Source organism: Salvelinus fontinalis, chromosome 3 (genome assembly GCF_029448725.1).
Source record: "Salvelinus fontinalis isolate EN_2023a chromosome 3, ASM2944872v1, whole genome shotgun sequence".
NCBI lineage: Eukaryota > Metazoa > Chordata > Actinopteri > Salmoniformes > Salmonidae > Salvelinus > Salvelinus fontinalis.
Window position 1 is genome coordinate 12552295 of NC_074667.1, and position 19641 is coordinate 12571935.

The 19641-nt window shown below is 42.4% G+C and overlaps 1 long non-coding RNA gene across 1 annotated transcript; it reads left to right on the top strand.

The window, feature by feature from the left end:
* Positions 1-18793: 18793 nt before the first annotated feature.
* On the top strand, positions 18794-19391 carry LOC129834411 (uncharacterized). The gene is made up of 3 exons (XR_008756249.1): positions 18794-18901; positions 19119-19209; positions 19297-19391. It is a non-coding gene; the product is annotated as an uncharacterized LOC129834411 (long non-coding RNA).
* The last annotated feature ends 250 nt before the right edge of the window (positions 19392-19641 follow it).

The window sequence follows — 19641 nt, forward strand, 5'->3', positions numbered from 1 at the left end:
AATTAATCAACTAAGCCAGGTCTAAATGTGACAAAGACTGAATACTCATAAACTGTAAACCAGGTCTACCTCTGTAACTCAGCTCCAGTACTCTTACAAAACCAGGTCTACACCTTTGCCTGAGTCTAAATACTAATACATAAACCAGATCTACAGCTGTATATCTCAGCCCAAATACCTGTGGCTATGTCCCAAAACTCACATAAACCAGATCTACCATTGTGCAAGAAACACTAAACAAACCTATTGACATTAAATATGTGTTAAGTTATTACACTATTCAGTTTATGGGTGTATACATTGCCAATTCTCCCTGAAATAACAAAATATGTATTTTTTTTATTTAAAAAAAAGTTACGTCTAATGGATTATGGTAAAATCATCTGTAAGATCACCTTGATCAAGTATATCCATAACCCAACTCAATCTACTGAAAAAATAAACAATCTGTTGTGATTAAATATACACTGAGAGTACAAAACATTAGGAACACCTTAATTCGTCAGAGCACAGACTCTACAAGGTTCCACAGGGATGCTGGCCTATGTTGAATCCAATGCTTCCCACATTAACATATTTTGCCTAAGAAACAAGGTTCATGAAATTAATAACGTGCTAGAAACAGATAGCATTCATATTCTGACTGTCTCTGAAACTCACTTAGATAATACCTTTGACAGTGGTAGCAAATACGTGGTTAAAACATTTACAGAAAAGACAGAAATGCCAATGGTGGAGGTGTTGCTGATTATATTCAGAATCACATTCCTGTAAAGCTTAGAGAGGATCTCATGTTAAATACTGTTGAAGTAATATGGCTACAGGTTCATCTGCTTCATCCTAAAGCCCATTCTTGTGGGAAGCTGCTATAGACCACCAAGTGCTAACAGTCAGTATCTGGATAATATGTGTGAAATGCTTCATAATGTATGTTATATCAACAGAGGTATATTTTCTGGGTGATTTAAATATTGACTTGCTTTCATTATTAAGCTGCCCACTCAAGAAAAACCTTCAAACTGTAACCAGTGCTTGCAAACTGGTTCAGGTTATCAGTAAACCTACCAGGGTAGTTACAAACAGCACAGGAATTAAATCATCAACATGTATTGATCACATCTTTACTAATGCTGCAGACATTTGCTTTAAAGCAGTATCTAAATCCATCGGATGTAGTGATCACAATATACTGTAGTAGCCATGAAATTGTTTATTCCTGTTACTAATAAGCATGCACTCATTAAGAAAACGACTGTAAAAATGGTTAAATCCCAGTGGATTTGAAACATTTTATGGTTGAGAGGGATGAAGTAAAAGTAATGTCAAATAAGCACAACCGAATGGCAAACGTACTACAAATTGAGAAATCATGTGATTAAACTGAATAAAAAGAAGAATAAACTATACTGTGAACAAAGATAAATGATATACAGAATGATAGTAAAATGCTTTGGAGCACCTTAAATAAAAATGTGGGTCTAAAATGCAAACTCAGCGCCATCATTCATTGAATCAGATGGCTCATTCATCACAAAACCCACTGATATTGCCAATTACTTTAATGATTTTTTCATTGGCAGGATTAGCAAACGTAGGCATGACATGCCAGCAACAAACACTGACAATACACATTCAAGTATAACTGATCAAATTATGAAAGACAAGCATTGTCATTTTGAATTTATTAAAGCGAGTGTGGAAAAAAATATTGTTGTCTATTAACAATGACAAGCCACCAGCTTTGAGTAAATGTACGCGGGCAGTTCGGGGACTCCCGCTGGACGCCCGGTGGATTGCGCTGAGGCCTTGGCTGGATGTCCTTTGGATGGTGGACCATTCCTGATAGACACGGAAAACTGCAGCGTTGCAGTTTAAGACAGACACAAACCGGTGTGCCTTGTACATACTATCATACCCCGTTCAAAGGCACGTAAATATTTTGTCTTCCCCATTCACCCTCTAAATGGCACACATACACAATCCATGTCTCAATTGTCTCGAAGCTTAAAAAATATTCTTTAACCTGTCTCCTCCCCTTCATCTACACTGATTGAAGTGGATTTAACAGGTGACATCAATAAGGGATCATAGCTTCACCTAGATTCACCGAGTAAGTCTATGTCATGGAAAGAGCAGGTGTTCCTAATATTTTGTGCACTCAGTGTACATAATAGGTTTGAGCCACTGTATTTTCCCATTGGTCACAAATGTGACCACTAAGATGTGTTTATTTACCACGTGCATCAAGTATTCAATGTATTGAAAATTAAGGCACATATGTAAAATATACCCTTTATCCATTATAGTATTCACAAATAAAATACTTTCAGCAATGTATTTGTTTTTTGAGCTGTTGAATAGAGACTTCTGATGCGAAATTTGTCTGTAAAAGTACTCCTTGGAGATTGATGCTCGTGGTCTTGTGACCATTTTGAGAAATCATATGAAACTTTTCAGAATATCACTAAACACCTTAATGCATAATATATGACTTATCAAAAAATAAGTACAACTTTAATTTCTCTAGAGCCTGTAAAGTACAAATCTTTTTTTCTTCACTATTGTGACCGAAGGGATTAAAAGTAACACATGTTTATACGGGGCCTTCAGAAAGTATTCATACCCCTTGACTTATTCCTCATTTTGTTGTTACAGCCTGAATTCAAAATGTATTCAATATAGTTTTTCTCACCCATCTACCCACAATACCCCGTAATTACAAAGTGAAAACATATCTTTAGACATTTTTGCAAATGTATTGAAAATGAAATACAGAAATATCTCATTTATATAACTATTCACACCCCTGAGTCAATACATGTTACAATCTCCTTTGGCAGCAATTACAGCTGTGTCTTTCTGGGTAAGAGCTTTGCACACCTGGATTGTACAATATTTGCACATTTTTATGAAAGAAATTCTTCAAGCACTGTCAAATTGGTTGCTGATCGTTGCTAGACAACCATTTTCAAGTCTTGCCATAGATTTTCAAGCCGATTTAAGTCAAAACTTGTCACGCCCTGGCCTTATTATTCTTTGTTTTCTTTATTATTTTAGTTAGGTCAGGGTGTGACATGGGTAATGTTTATGTTTTGTTGGTTTTGGGTGTTTATTTGGTAAAGGGGTTATGGGGTGTAGTAGATGGTTTTGTGTTGAGTGTATATGTCTAGTGTTGTCTATGTTGGTTAGTTATCTAGGAGAGTCTATGGTTACCTGAATGAGTTCCCAATTAGAGACAGCTGATTTCGGTTGTCTCTGATTGGGAGCCTTATTTAGGGTAGCCATAGGCTCTCATTGGTTGTGGGTAATTGTCTATGTAAGAACGTTTGTAGCCTGTATGTTTGTGCACAACGTTTGTAGCTTCACGGTCATTTTGTTATAGAGTTTTTGTGTCGTGTTCATCTTCGTTGTGTTTAATAAAGAAGATGGCTTATTTTCCAAAAGCTGCATTTTGGTCCGTCAATCCGCCACACGATCGTGACAAAACTGTAACTCAGACACTCCATGCAACTTATTATGTGACTTATTAAGCACATTTTCACTCCTGAACTGATTTAGGCTTGCCATAACTACGGTGTTGAATACGTATTGACTCAAGACATTTCAGCTTTAATTTTTTATCAATTTGTAAAAATTCTGAAAACATAATTCCACTTTGGCATTATGGGGTATTGTGTCTGACACAAAATGTAATCTATTTTTTAAAATCCAGGCTGCAACATAACAACATTTTGAAAAAGTCAAGGGGTTTATATACTTTCTTAAGACTCTTTACATATTTTGTTCTAGAGTTCCTGAGGGAGCTAATAATACTGTCCACTGCTGTTACTGACATTTCTGGAATTCTGAATATTGGTTTGTTATTATCCATAGAGGTGAGAGCAGTGGTCTTTTTTGAAAATCTTTGAGCCAGGTCCAAAACAAAGTCTACAAAGAAATTGTTAAAAGTGGTAGATATCAAATCACAGTCTTGAGTTAGAATCCCATTAACTTGTAATAATTTGACAGCTCTTTGGTCTTGGCCATAGTGGAGTTTGGAGTGTGACTGTTTGAGGTTGTGGACAGGTGTCTTTTATACTGATAACAAGTTCAAAAAGGTGCCATTAATACAGGTAACGAGTGGAGGACAGAGGAGCCTCTTAAAGAAGAAGTTACAGGTCTGTGAGAGCCAGAAATCTTGCTTGTTTGTAGGTGACCAAATACTTATTTTCCACCATAATTTGCAAATAAATTCATAAAAAATCCTACAATGTGATTTTCTGGATTTTTTTTCTCATTTTGTCTGTCATAGTTGAAGTGTACCTATGATGAAAATTACAGGCCTCTCTCATCTTTTTAAGTGGGAGAACTTGCACAATTGGTGGCTGACTAAATACTTCTTTGCCCCACTATATGTCTGTCATCATTCTGAACAGACTTCAGTGCTTTTTTCAAGGAAAGATCCCATTTCTCTAGTCTGCCACCAGAGGTCCTTGTTGAGCCATGGTAGAGAGGTTTTACGTCTTGGCTTACGTTGGAATTTCCTAGTAAAATAACTATTCACTTTGTCAAAAGCTGACGGAATGTTATGTCTGGGTCGTCATTGCATCAGACCAGTTAATTTGATTCATAGTTACTCTACTCACTTTGAGGGATTATTTGATGTTACGGTTGCACATTGATATGGTTATTACATCTCTTTCTAGTTCGTTTTCTTAACACTAATGTAGTATTTTGGTCAGATATGCAAGTTACTAATTAAAGGACTTAGTTATTCGTTCAGGTCTGTTAATAAACACCATCCAAATTTGAGTCTGGGATGTATGTGTTACTCTGGTTGGTTCTTCTATTATTTGATTCAGGTTGAAATGGTCTGAGTTTTTTCCTGCAAGTTTTATTATCCCAGTTTATATTGAAATCGACCATGAGGATGATCTCCTTCTTATGATCACATTCCTTAAGAACGTAATTTAGATGGTCAATTAACAAGGCATCAGATGTTAGTTGGTCAACATTAGCCAATAATAGTGAGAGACATATGAAGGGAGGGGAAGACTTCAACCCCATACATTCAAGGTCATTGGCATGTTTCCTTTCGATAAGATTGGATTTAATGTTATCTTCCATATACATAAGCAATCCACCCCTCTTCCTTTTACCTGCCCCTCCTGAATGTGGAGTGTCCAGGAACATTAAAGGCAAAAATACGATTTTGAACAAGAAAATGAGGTCCGCCAAAGAAAAACTTGATTGAAAATGTATTTATAAGAATGCTGTAAGTACTGGAAAGGTTGGCCCAGTGGGAAATGAATATCCAACTAGTCATTGAAAACTGTGTTGAAATTGGACTTTGTGACAGCACTATAGACACTATTTCCTGGGCGGAAATTTAAAGGGGCAATCAGCAGTTCCTACATCCATGTTTGGAGATATTAATTAATGATATGTACCCTTTGATTCTTGAAGAATATAACTTATAACGCATCAGGGCCTCATGCCACTGTTCAGAACCCAAAATATAAACTTGTTTTACTCCAATATTTGCATGCAAAGTAAATGTAAACAAACACAAACAAAGGCCTCCCGGGTGGCGCAGTGGTCTAGGGCACTGCATCGCAGCGCTAGCTGCGCCACCAAAGACTCTGGGTTCGCGCCCAGGCTCTGTCGCAGCCGGCCGCGACCGGGAGGTCCGTGGGGCGACGCACAATTGGCCTAGCGTCGTCCAGGTTAGGGAGGGTTTGGCCGGTAGGGATATCCTTGTCTCATCGCGCACCAGCGACTCCTGTGGCGGGCCGGGCGCAGTGCGCGCTAACCAAGGGAGCCAGGTGCACGGTGTTTCCTCCGACACATTGGTGCGGCTGGCTTCCGGGTTGGAGGCGCGCTGTGTTAAGAAGCAGTGCGGCTTGGTTGGGTTGTGTTTCGGAGGACGCATGGCTTTCGACCTTCGTCTCTCCCGAGCCCGTATGGGAGTTGTAGCGATGAGACAAGATAGTAATTACTTGTAATTGGATGCCACGAAAATTTGGGAGAAAAGGGGGTAAAATTAAAAATAAAAATAAAAAACACTACAGAGCCTGAAAAAAAGGGTAAAACTATAATTTTTCTATCATGGATGGTCAGTGCTTGCATCCATAGCTCTGTCTATGAATTTGAGAGTGGTTACATTTCTACAGATTGTTGTCTCTGCTATCGCATGACAAGCAGTAACGATGCACCAAGTCTTGAACCAACAGGACCCTGAATAGCCTCTACCCCCAAGTCATAAAACCAAATAGCTACCTGGGCTATATGCATTGACTTTATTCCTAGTTACATTACATGTACATACAGTATCTGCCTCAATTACCTTGTACCGCTGCACATCAACTCTGTACTGGTATTCCGTGTATATAGCCAAGATATCATGACTCATTGTGTATGTATTATTACTTTTATTATTACATGCTTAGTTTTCTATTATTTCTTTATTTTCTTTCTCTCTGCATTGTAATATCTACAAAACATCACCCATTGTCTTATACCCATGTCTATGATCTGGCTGTAATTATTTTAAGTCTGTCTAAGAGACATTTGAAAGCTCAGGAAAACATCAGGGACGACAACAATGCAATAATTGTGTATGATATTTTCTGTCGAAAAACCCTTAAGAATCTTTCCCACTGTCACGCCTGCTCCTGCTCCCCCTCTCTGGCACTCGAGGGCGTCAGGCTGCCCATCATTGCGCACACATGTCACCATCGTTACGAGCATCAGCGCTTCATTGGACTCACCTGGACTCCTTCACGTTTTTGATTGCCTCCCCTTTATCTGTCTATTCCTCAGTTTCATCCCAGTGTCTTAATTCTTTTCGTTATGTTTCCCTTGTCCAGACGCTGTTCGTGTTTTGTTTCATGTCCGTTATTCATTAAATGTTCATTCCCTGTACTTGCTTCTCGTCTCCCAGCGTCTGTCCTCACAGAACGCTGACACCAATTTTGGACGCATCAGGGAGTTTTGTTTTTTGTTTAGGTTGGTGACGACGGGTCTGTGTGCCGCTGTCGAAGGAACCGGGGGTGCCTCAGCTGGCTCGTCAGGCTTCCACGCCTTAGCTGACTTGAGAGGTTTCCTTGCCTTGGTTGGCTCGAAAGGCTCCCACCCCAAGTCATGCGCCGGTTCGTCAGGCTCCCACGCCTCAGCCGTCTCGTTGGGCTCCCACACCTCAGCCGTCTCGTTGGGCTCCCACACCTCAGCCCGCTCGTCGGGCTCCCAGGCCTCAACCAGGCTCGTCGGGCTCCCATGTGTTATGTTTCATGTCCATTATTCATTAAATGTTCACTACTTGTAGTTGCTTCTCGTCTCCCAGCTTTATCCTCACACACACCAAGTTACTTCATTCCTCAGTGCCGACATGCACAGAAACAGACATGGGGGATGGGATATAGTTGTATTTTTTCAGCGGGATAATAAACTTTTTTTTCTTCTCAAATACACCCGAATGGCTTTCCAAGGGGTGTTGCGTGTTCCTGAGTGGTCAGCCTAATTCCTGAATAATGCTGTCTATCAATGGCCCCCACATAAATGTATTGAGCTCTAGCAATTTGGACAAAAACATTGGATAAAATGCAACGTTGGTACAAAATTATTAAAAATGATTCACAGCTGTAATGGCTACCAAAGGTGCTTCGACCGAGCATTAACTCTGGGGGTGTGAAGACTTACAAAATGTTTCTATAGTTTTTCTTTAACTTTGAAATTGTGGAGTAGGTTGTGTAGATCGGTTTATTCCCTTTTGAGATTACATTTTAAGGAAGCAAAATGTGAACACTGTGCAATTAGTGTGTAGAGTTTCACTACCAACTGTATATGTATCTTTTTTGTCAATTTCCAGTTGGGAGTGGATCTGAAGTATGATGCAATTTCTCTACCTGGCCTAGAGCGTGTTCTCTGCCAAGATAAGCCAATATTATGAGTTCCCAGTAAGCCAACCTGGTATGCATGAAATGACAATTACGCCTAGCCTGGAGCATGACATTTTGAAATATAGTTTTGCATATTGATGTGGATAGAATCCATCTCGATCGTAACAGCCTTATGTGAAAGACCTTATAGTTTTGTGGTCTTTAATGTAATTAATAGAGGCTGTGGCCATATAGTGTTCTTGTCTTCAAAAGCCCATTATATGCTAGTGTCATACCCTGTTAAAACATGATTTAGAACTATGGTTTAAGTAATAATAATATGTGGATGTATATTTTGTATATGTTGTATGCATTTAATCAGATTTGTTTATATTCATAAACTCTATGTTTTACTACAGCTGTTGGGCCTATGTTGGTTAACTTATTATATACTGCTACTTTAAATATGTTGAGACAGTTTCTGTTCACGTGAAGAGTGCGTGCTCGGTTTGGAGCAATCAAGATAGACTATGGGTGGGTGGTGTGCAGAGGGCTTCTCAGGTATTTCTGTTGTTGCTGAGGAGAGAAAGAGAAAAGAGGGGGAGAGATGCTCTTGTGAAGCGGGAATACATTTTGTGTACTAAAAATATTTTTTTCCCCGAATTGGGTTTAATGTGGCCAGGTGGGACGCTACATCCGTTGAAATTGCAGAGCGCGAAATTCAAACTACAGAATTATAAATATTTAACTTTCATTAAATCGCAAGTGTAATATATCAAAATAAAGCTTAAATTCTTGTTAATCCTGCCGCTATGTCAGATTTCAAAAAGGCTTCACTGCGAAAGCACACCATGCGATTATCTGAGGACAGCGCCCCGCATACAAAATGCAATCTGGGAGGATTTCACCTTATAATAAAAGTGACAGCCGCTGTATTTTTTTGGTGGGGATGGTTTGTCCTCGGGGTTTTGCCTGCCATATCAGTTCTGTTATACTCACAGACATAATTTTAATAGTTTTAGAAACTTTAGAGTGTTTTCCATCCAAATTATATGCATATCCTAGCTTCTGGGCCTGAGTATCAGGCAGTTTACTTTGGGCATGCTTTTCATCCATACGTGAAAATACTGCCCCCTACCCAAGAGAGGTTAACTGCACTCTACTTTACTCATCTTTAACAAAATAACATTCATAGTTAAATATTTTACCGAGAGAGTCGTCTCAATTTGCTTGCTGCTTGGATAGATTAACAAACAAAACAAACTTTCTTTATTAATTTACCAGGTTTTTAGTTTCCTGAGAACTAATGATTGATATTGGCATATCATGTCACAGAACACGCTGTTGCCTTACATTACAGTTACACCAGTTTGTCCGGGCCAGAACACGCTCTAGGCCAGGTATTGAAGGTATTGCATCATACATCAGATCCTCCTTCTACAGGATATTGGCAAGTTAAACATAATTATTTTCTGCTATTTTCTGCTGAATTACAAGACAACATGGCAGCACACATAACTCTATACACACTAGGGATTAATGCAGGAAACCGGGATCCTGAGATTTCCTAACCAAGCTCCCTCCCGTTTCCTGTGAAAATAGAACTTTCCCAAAAAATGGCTGATACACTGTTTCTGCAAAAGTAATTGAGGAAATAGACATTCGCAAAATTGATCCATAAGATGTTCCACTGACAATCGAGAGAGCACGTGATTGCCATGTTGATAAGCAGTCTCTCAGTCACATGAAAGGTCCAATGAATAACATTTTCTGATAATACAAAACCTAGGAGGCACATGGTTCTCACCCCCTTCCATAGACTTACACAGTAATTATAACAACTTCTAGGGGACGTCCTCCAACATATCAGAGCCCCAATCAAAGAATCAGAGAATCATTCTAGTACTGAAAGCATAAGCTATAGCTAGCTAGCACTGCAGTACATACAATGTGGTGAGTGGTTGAGTCAAAGAGAGAGAAACACAGTGGTTGAACAGTTTTGAACAAATTAATTTCTTTAAAAATGAAGTAGAAGCTAGAGAAAGAGCGAGAGATAGCTATATTTAGTTGTACTTTTTCATGATCACTTATCTAGCGAATGCAGCTAGGTAGTTTAGCCTACTCAAACTCCCGGCTCAAAAAGAGAGGGATGCTATGTTAGTTAGCTGGCTGTGGCAATCCAACACTGGAACTCTTCCAAGTCAAGCTTTTGGTTTTATATATGTATTGCTCCCGGGGCCTGCTGGTTTAACTGCTGCACCTCTTTCTGACTGTACATTGTACTGCATGATTGTAACGTGCTTACTAACGCGTTATTTCTAGTATCTATGTTGGCTATGAAAGTTATTTTTGCTTGTTCACAGACAGCTGATGTGTTCTGCACTGAAGTCCACAAGCGAAGGGCAAAAGGTGAACGCGTAGATAGTTGCAAGAAGGAATACAACGATTAAAGTGATCATGCTGTTTTCCTTTCTTTTTTAATGGGTGAATCAGCTTCCGTATTGCAAATAGATGGTGGCTTCTATCAATGTAATTGTCTGCATCATTTCAAATCCCCCATAGATGTTTTAAATAAATATATTATTTAAATATATATATATTGTTTTTTAATATATGTTCCTTTATTGTTCCTTTATTGTTTTCCCTACCCTACAACAACACTTAATAGTTATACTTCCAGCTTATATATACACTACATATATCAACAGCATTGGAAGACATATTCAGAAAGCTAATGTACATTTTCATGTGGATTACACTATTCTCTACTCGAGTAGCCGCAGTTTGGCTTTTGAGAAAGCTCACAACTTTTAACAACATTCAACACACCATTCAACACGATCCGTACGATCTGAAGCTTGTTCATAATTCCTCTAAAACAAATGCCTAGTATTTTCCAAAGCTAAACACTCTGAAACCATGTCATTACTACCTTGGAAGGACATTCCATGGAACAAGTAATAACATTCAATTATCTGGGAGATCAGGTGGATGAGAAGTTGAGTTTTTCCTTTGCCACCATAAAATAGATGATTCATTGTACTTTTCCATCTGTGTTGGACTATAGTAATACGATTTAAGGTCAAGCCTCAATAAATACACTGAAGGCTCTTGACTGTATCATGTGATGTCTACATTGCTGTCGGGTGGACATAGCTAGCAACACACAGGCTATAACACTGGTACATTCTTATATAGACAGCCATTTTAGAAAAACTGTAATTTAATCTGTTCTCTATTAGCTCGAAATGAAAACACTTACAAGCTCAGATACCAATCTTGTTTTAAGCTAACAGTCCTGAACAAATGTACAGAGCTTGGAACAAAGTATTTTCACTAATCAGTCCCCTTGTACTGGAATTCCCTCCAAGCCAACCTAAAACTCCAGGGCCTGGTGTCCCTAGAGAAGTTCAAAGCACAAATAGATGAACAAGTTGTTGAGACATTTAGTTGTTTCTAGTTGTTACCGATGTCACTAGTCGGCGTTGCCTTATTTATGCAAGGATGTTGTTTTACCTGAAGCATTTTGATACCATATTGAGCCTGTCTATTTACGTCTTGCATTCAGTTTTTTTCTGACTTGTGTTGTGTACATGTACATTACTGACGTGCAGCTTTTTATATTGATATATCTTTGTCTGGTTCATGTCATGTGGCTGTTTGTCTGAAACTGATGGGGTGAGCCTACCAGACGAGCTAAATGACTTCTATGCTCGCTTCGAGGAAAGCAACATTGAAGCATGCATGAGAGCATGTTCCGGATGACTGTGATCACGCTCTCCGTAGCCGAAGTGAGTAAGACCTTGAAACAGGCAGATTACCAGGACGTGTACTCCGAGCGTGTGCTGACCAGCTGGCAAGTGTCTTCACTGAAATTTTCAACCTGTCCATGACCAAGTCTGTAATACCAACATGTTTCAAGCAGACAGCCATAACTGTGCCCAAGAACACCAAGGTAACCTGACTAAATGACGACCGACCTGTAGCATTCACGTCTGTAGCCATGAAGTGCTTTGAAAGGTTGGTCATGGCTCACAACACCATTATCCCAGAAACCCTAGACCCACACCAATTTGCATACTGCCTCAACAGATCCACAGATGATGCAATCTCTATTGCACTCCACACTGCCCTTTCCCATCTGGACAAAAGGAACACCTATGTGAAAATGCTATTCATTGACTACAGCTCAGAGTTCAACACCATAGTGCCCTCAAAGCTCATCACTAAGCTAAGGTCCCTGGGACTAAACACCTCCCTATGAAACCGGATCATGGACTTCCTGACGAGCCGCCCCCAGGTGGTAAGGGTAGGTAACAACACATCTGCCACGTTGATCCTCCACACGGGGGTCCCTCAGGGGTGAGTGCTCAGTTCTCTCCTGTACTCCCTGTTCACCCATGATTGCATGGCCAAGCACGACTCCAACACCATCATTAAATTTGCCAATGACACAACAGTGATAGGCCTGATCACCGACAACGATGAGACAGCCTATAGGGAGGAGGTCATAGACCTGGCAGTATACTGCCAGGATAACAACATCTACCTCAACGTGATCAAGACAAAGGAGATGATTGTGGACTACAGGAAAAGGAGGGCCGAGCACGCCCACATTCTCATCGACAGGGCTGTAGTGGAGCAGGTTGAGAGCTTCAAGTTCCTTGGTGTCCACATCACCAACAAACTATGGTCCAAACACAACAAGACAGTCGTGAAGAGGGCACAACAATGCCTATTCCCCTTCAGGAGAATGAAAAGATTTGGCATGGGTCCTCAGATCCTCAAAAAGTTCTACAGCTGCACCATCGAGAACACCCTGATTGGTTGCATCACCGCCTGGTATGGCAACTGCGATTGGTTGCATCACCGCCTGGTATGGCAACTGCTTGGCCTCCGACCACAAGTTGCTACAGGGGGTAGTGCGTACAGCCCAGTACATCACTGGGGCCAAGCTTCCTGCCATCCAGGACATCTATACCAGGCGGTGTCAGAGGAAGGCTCTAAAGATTTCCAAAGATTCCAGCCACCCTAGCTGTTTTTTTATTGTTGCTCCTTAATTATTTCTTAGTTATAAAATTGTCTTTTTTTTATTTTTTACATCCATTTCTTTTTTGTAAATACTTTCTTAAAACACTTATTTTTCTTAAAACGACAATGTTGGTTAAGGGCTCGTAAGCAAGCATTTCACTGTTGTATTCGGCCTATGTGACAAATACAATATAATTTGGTTGTCACGCCCTGACCGTATAGAGCTTTTTATGTCTCTATTTTGGTTTGGTCATGGTGTGATTTGGGTGGGCATACTATGTTCATTTTCTATGTTTTGTATTTCTTTGTGTTTGGCCGGGTGTGGTTCTCAATCAGAGGCAGCTGTCTTTCGTTGTCTCTGATTGAGAACCATACTTAGGTAGCTTTTCCCCACCGATGCTTTGTGGGTAGTTATTTTCTGTTTTGTGTTTCTGCACCTGACAGGACTGTTTCGGTTTTCATTCATTCTCTTTGTTATTTTGTATTTAGTGTTCAGTTGAAATAAAAAGCATGAACACTTCCCACGCTGCGCTTTGGTCCACACCTTCTTCAACAGACGATCGTTACATTGATGCTGCTGTCTTGTTCCAGGTCTCTCTTGAATATGAGATTTTTAGTTCAACGAGACTAACCTGGTTAAATAAAGTTTCAATAAAATAAATAAAAAGGTTTAATGATTGGTTTCATGAATGTGTTATGAATGGATTATGGATACAACCTTAAAATAAAGTGTTACCACCATTTATACATTCAAGCCTATCCAACCTCCAAGTCACAAATTCAGTTGAAATTACTAGGAAACCATAATATTTGTTCGAATGTTAAATGACGAGACAGAGACATTCATGCGAGTAACCAGCCTTGTTCTGTACATCATGACACTTCCGGGTATCTCAAGCACCCCGGTATAAATACATGAGTTGCAGTAATGAACATTTACCAACAGATAGCATCACTGTGCCATCTTACACCCATAACATCTTCCCTTTATAAAATAGGACAGGAGGTGTCAATTCATTAACAAAACAAACCTAGTAATAATTTCCAACATGAACAGTTTAGTATTTTTATTTTTATTTTTATTTTCTCAGGTAACAACTTAACACATTTTGATAGTCTCTTTACTTTTTTTTATCTCTGTCTGCCAACCCTGATGGGAAACCTACAGATTAAGTATTTTTGATGGCTGAGACAAACGCCCGTAGCGTGAAAAGACAGGGGGCTTGTCTGCGAGGACTGCGGGTTCCCGCACAGGCGTGTCACCTGACTGTCTAAGGGGAGTATTGATGGGCGAGGGAGCAGCCGACCTGTGATCACCTGGCTCTTCGCCCAGTGCCTCAGGCCCCATGTGACTTGACCTGTGATCACCTGGCTCTTCGCCCAGTGCCTCAGGCCCCATGTGACTTAACCTGTGATCACCTGGCTCTTCGCCCAGTGCCTCAGGCCCCATGTGACTTGACCTGTGATCACCTGGCTCTTCGCCCAGTGCCTCAGGCCCCATGTGACTTGACCTGTGATCACCTGGCTCTTCGCCCAGTGCCTCAGGCCCCATTGCTGGAGTTCCGTCTTTTGTCATGCGACCCCTTTGACCATCAGGGTTCTGAGTAGGTGCTGGCTCAGCAATCCGAAGGTCAACCCTGTTGCGATGGTACAGTGATCCATTCACTTCGACCAAGTAGGAGCGTGGTGCCACTTTCTGTACACAGGATCCGAGTCCCCAGAGGCCCGTCCGGTCCCCTGGTAGTGGCTTCATTCGCACCGTTTCACCCACCCTGAGCTCAGGTAAGTCTTTTGCTGATTTGTCGTAGATGAACTTGGAGACCTGTCTTCTGTGACGTAGCTTCACCAGCACGTCAGTCACCACACATGGCTCCAGGTTAGTGCTGGCTACTGGCAGAGCTGCTTTTAAGCGCCGTGCCATGAGGCGCTGGGCCGGGCTGCTATCCATGCCTTCTGTCGGGGTATTGCGCCACTGCAGGATTGCTTTCCAGGCATCTTTGCCCTCTCGCAGAGCCTTTTAGCAGAGGTTATTTGCGATTTTTACTGCGGACTCCGCCTTCCCATTAGCTTTTGGGTATCGTGGTGATGAAGTGACGTCCTCGAATTCCCATCCTGCAGCAAATTTTCGGAACTCAACTCCGGAGAATTGGGGTCCATTGTCTGAAATTACCCTATCTGGCTGGCCATAGCGGGTAAACTGAGCCTTGCAGCGTTTGATTGTTGTCTCTGCTGAGAGGTCGGGGAGGAGGTCAATCTCCCAAAAGTCTGAGTAATGATCGACTACCAGCAGAAAGTCTTTGCCACTGTGCTGGAAGAGATCTAGACTTACTATCTGCCAGGGGCGCATCGGTAGCTCGTGGGACATCATTGTCTCTCTCTGTTGCTCAATGGCATATTCATTGCAGATTGTGCATTTAGTGACATAGTCTTTGATTTCACTCTGCATTCCTGGCCAATACAGTGTGTCACGTGCTTGTCTGTAACAGGCCTCACCTCCTATGTGACTTGAGTGCACACGCGCCAACATCTCATGGCGCAGAGACCGGGGAATAACGACTCTCTGACACATGAATATTACTCCGTTTTGAACACTGAGCTCCTCTTTGACTGGCCAATATTCTCTGACGGCTAAAGCAGTTTCTTCCTTGCAGTCGGGCCAGCCCATCATAATCACAGACATCAATGCCTGGAGTTGTCCGTCCCTGTCTGTGTGCTGTCTGATTTGTATAAGGCGCTGGTCCGTAACATTGAGGTAGTCAGCCTGGTTGATGTGTTCAACATTCACTTGCTCTGTTTGTAAGCTGCACACTGCGTGTTGTTCATGCATGGAGCGTGTGTGAATGCCTGATGCAGTAGCCCTGCTGAGCGTGTCACTCACATACATCTCTGACCCTGGCTTATACACCACCTTGAGATTGTAGTTTTGTAGGGCCAGTAGCATGCTCTGCAGTCGTTTTGGGGCATTCAGAAGAGGCTTGCTGAATATAGCAAAAAGGGGCTTGTGATCTGTCTCTGCGGTAATATTGCCGCGCCCGTACAGGTAGTGGTGGAAGCATTGGCATGCAAACACAATGCTGAGGCACTCCTTCTCTATCTGGGCATAGTTCTGCTCTGTTAGGGTGAGTGCCCTAGAGGCGAATGCCACAGGCTGGCTCTCCTGCATGAGGCAACAGCCAAGTCCATACTGGCTTGAGTCACTCTGAATCGTGACAGGTTTTGACACATTGTAGTAACGCAGTACAGGTGTCTGGGTGACCAGTTTTTTTATTTCCCTTACCGCTGCGTCATGTTTTGGGAGCCAATGCCAGATGGCGTCCTTGTCCATGAGCCTCCTTAGTGGCTCACACACTTCAGAGAGCCGCGGTAGGAATTTGGCCAGGTAAGTGACGAATCCGACGAAGCGCTGCACTCCCTTCACGTCACATGGGTGGGGCATTTCCAAGACAGCCTTCACTTTTTCAGGATCCGCCTTCAATCCGGTGGAGGACAAGATGTGCCCATGAAAGCGGACCTCTGGCACTTTAAACTGAAGCTTTTTTATGCTTAGCCTTAGCTTGACCTGTCTGCATCTGACCATCAGGGCCAGCAGCTTGGCGTCATGGTCGCATTCTGCCTCCTCATCACTGTCCCCACAGCCCACTACGAGGATGTCATCTGCTATAGGTTCCACGCCACTGAGTCCCATCAACAGCTCGTGCTGTTTCCTCTGATACACCTCTGGTGCCACGGAGACCCCAAACGGGAGCTTCAACCACCTCTTCCTGCCCCAGGGTGTCCAAAAGGTGGTCATGTAGCTGCTGGGCTCGTCGAGCTTGCACTGCAGGAAGGCATCTCTGGCGTCCACGAGCGTGAAGACTCTGGCCTTTGGGAGCTTGTAAAGAACATCCTCCAACGTGGGCATAATGTAATGTGAATGTCGCAGAGCCCGGTTGAGGTGTTTAGGATCAATGCATATCCGTAGCTTGTCTGGTTTCTTGATGATAACCATATTACTTATCCAGTCTGTAGGCTCAGTGACAGATATCATGTGGCCATCTGCTTCGTATTTGTCAAGCTGAGCCTTCGTAGCTGCTTTCATGGCCACTGGTACATTGCGGGGTGCACACTGGACAGGCTGGATTGCTGCGTACAACTCAAAGTGGACTTCCCCGGGAACTGACTCGACCGGTGCGTTGAAGACATCATGGTACTTGCTTAGGAGTGTCTCCTTGCTCAGGGGCCCACTATGACTTTGTCTATAATGTTAAGATCAGCTGGGATGGTAAAGTTAATAAGCCCAAGGCGCTCGCATGTAGAACCTGACAGTAATGGCTGTTGACTAGCCTCAACTATTTCAAACTCAAGGGTGTGTTTCTGGCCACGTAAAACACACTCTGTCACAAACAGGCCTAAAGAGGTCATGAACTGGCCTGAATACAGTTTCAGCTTGGTGCTACTCTGTGTGAGATTGTCTCTGGGCGCGAGCCTCCTTTTATCTTTAAGGCTCATAACGTTGCATGTGGCCCCTGAATCTATCTGGCATTGCTGTGGTTTATTATTAAGTAGCAGAGTGACAAACCACTTTTTTCCTTTTGCCTTCACTGCCCCTATGCACTCGCTAGCATATACATCCTCTGTGCTGTTGTTCCCTTCATCTGTGTTTGTTTCAATGGAGTGCACCTTACCCTCCTTTCTCTTGCTTTTCATGCAGACCCTTGCAAAGTGCTTAGCTGTACCACAGGATTTGCATATTTTTCCATAGGCTGGGCAGTGTTCTTTTCCTCGTCCATGAGAAATGCCACAATATCGGCATGTATTGGGGTTGTCTACTGCAGAGTTGGCTGTAGTATTAGCATTAGCTGTAGCAAAGGGGAATTTCTTTACTGGCTGCCTGAATGTAGCATTGACATTGTCCATATGTTGTCTTTCTAGCTCCATGGACCTTATCCGTATATCAGTAAGCTCTGCTCCACGGCATGTCTCCACTGCCAAGACCAGCGTCAGGTCACGTTCTCTCAGCAAACGTCTGCGGGTGCCCTCATCAGTTATGCCAAGCACAATCTTATCTCTGATCAGTTCATCTCTTAAAGCACCATAGTCACATGTAGCTGCCTTTTCCCTTAACCTAGTGACAAAGCTGTCAATGGACTCCCCGTCCTCCTGTTTGCAACAACCGAACACATAACGCTCGTAGGTGACGTTCTTTGCTGGCTTAAAGTAATGTTCAAGAGCATCAAGAATAGTTACAGCGTTACCTTGCTGAGCTGCTGTTAGGTTCAGGTTGTGTTTGAATACGTGTCGGCATTCAGTTCCCATTATAGTCCTCAAAGTGGCAGCCACTACCTCATCGTCCTTTTCCAGAAGTCCCGTTGCTAGCGCATAGTCCTCCCATTCACCTCTAAACGTATCCCAGTTCGTGCTCCAATCCCCGCTGAGCTTCATAACGGCGGGAGGGGGAATGTTCGCTGCCATGTCTGACCGGTGCTAACAACACTGAAGCTAACTAGCAAACTCACTCTAGCTAAATTTTACTCAAATAAACAATTGTTTGGTAAACCAGAAAAGGTTACTCTAATTTGCGGAAAGCATGGTTAGTAATCCCTCTTCTGACACCATGTTTGAATGTTAAATGACGAGACAGAGACATTCATGCGAGTAACCAGCCTTGTTCTGTACATCATGACACTTCCGGGTATCTCAAGCACCCCGGTATAAATACATGAGTTGCAGTAATGAACATTTACCAACAGATGGCATCACTGTGCCATCTTACACCCATAACAATATTGACCAAAGTTTTGCCTGGAGGGATGTCATACACTTCAGGCTGTGCATGACTGTGGTTATCGCCATGGCTGTAATGTCATCTTGTTTGTTATTCAACTGTGAGAGGTGTGGATGGGTGGGGCAGGTATAGTAGCTGCAGAAAGAGTATAAAACAGGGCTGCAGAGAGAAACCACACTACTACTGAAGACCAGAAGACATCATCCAGATAAACAGCAGTCAATCAGACAGCATCGTCCAACTGTAAGAGGTATGTTTGTTTTCACTGAGAATCTTCTTTGCAAAGGTGTATAAGAGTGGGCAGGTGTATACAAGTGGACAGGTAGGAATGGATGGAGAGGTGTAGGTGGACATGTGTATGTGTGTGTGTGTGTGTGTGTGTGTGTGTGTGTGTGTGTGTGTGTGTGTGTGTGTGTGTGTGTGTGTGTGTGTGTGTGTGTTAACAAGTTGTGCTCTATGTGCTTTAGTAAAGGATGAAGATCCAGAGTATGTTACTGTTGTTCGCTCTAGTGGGTGTCCTGTTAGCAAGCTCCCTCAATGAAGACAACTCTGAGGAAGGTTTGTCTTGTTTGTGAATGTGTACTACTTTACTGCCCGGGTTTAATCTGATATAATTTAGTAAAATGAAAAATCTTTCTTCTTCAGCTCTCCTGCAGGAGGATGATCTAAAAGGTGGAAAGGCTGACTTTTTGGCAAAGTTGGCTTCTCTGAAGACCAGCCCCTCTGAAGATGAAGCACCATGTGAGCTGTCTGTCTGTCTGTCTGTCTGTCTGTCTGTCTGTCTGTCTGTCTGTCTGTCTGTCTGTCTGTCTGTCTGTCTGTCTGTCTGTCTGTCTGTCTGTCTGTCTGTCTGTCTGTCTGTCTGTCTGTCTGTCTGTCTGTCTGTCTGTCTGTCTGTCTGTCTGTCTGTCTTTATCTTTCTGAGCAACAGTAAATTGTCAACGGGAGGTTAGCAGAGGGTGGTAGGGAAAGCGGAGGGAGTAACATGGC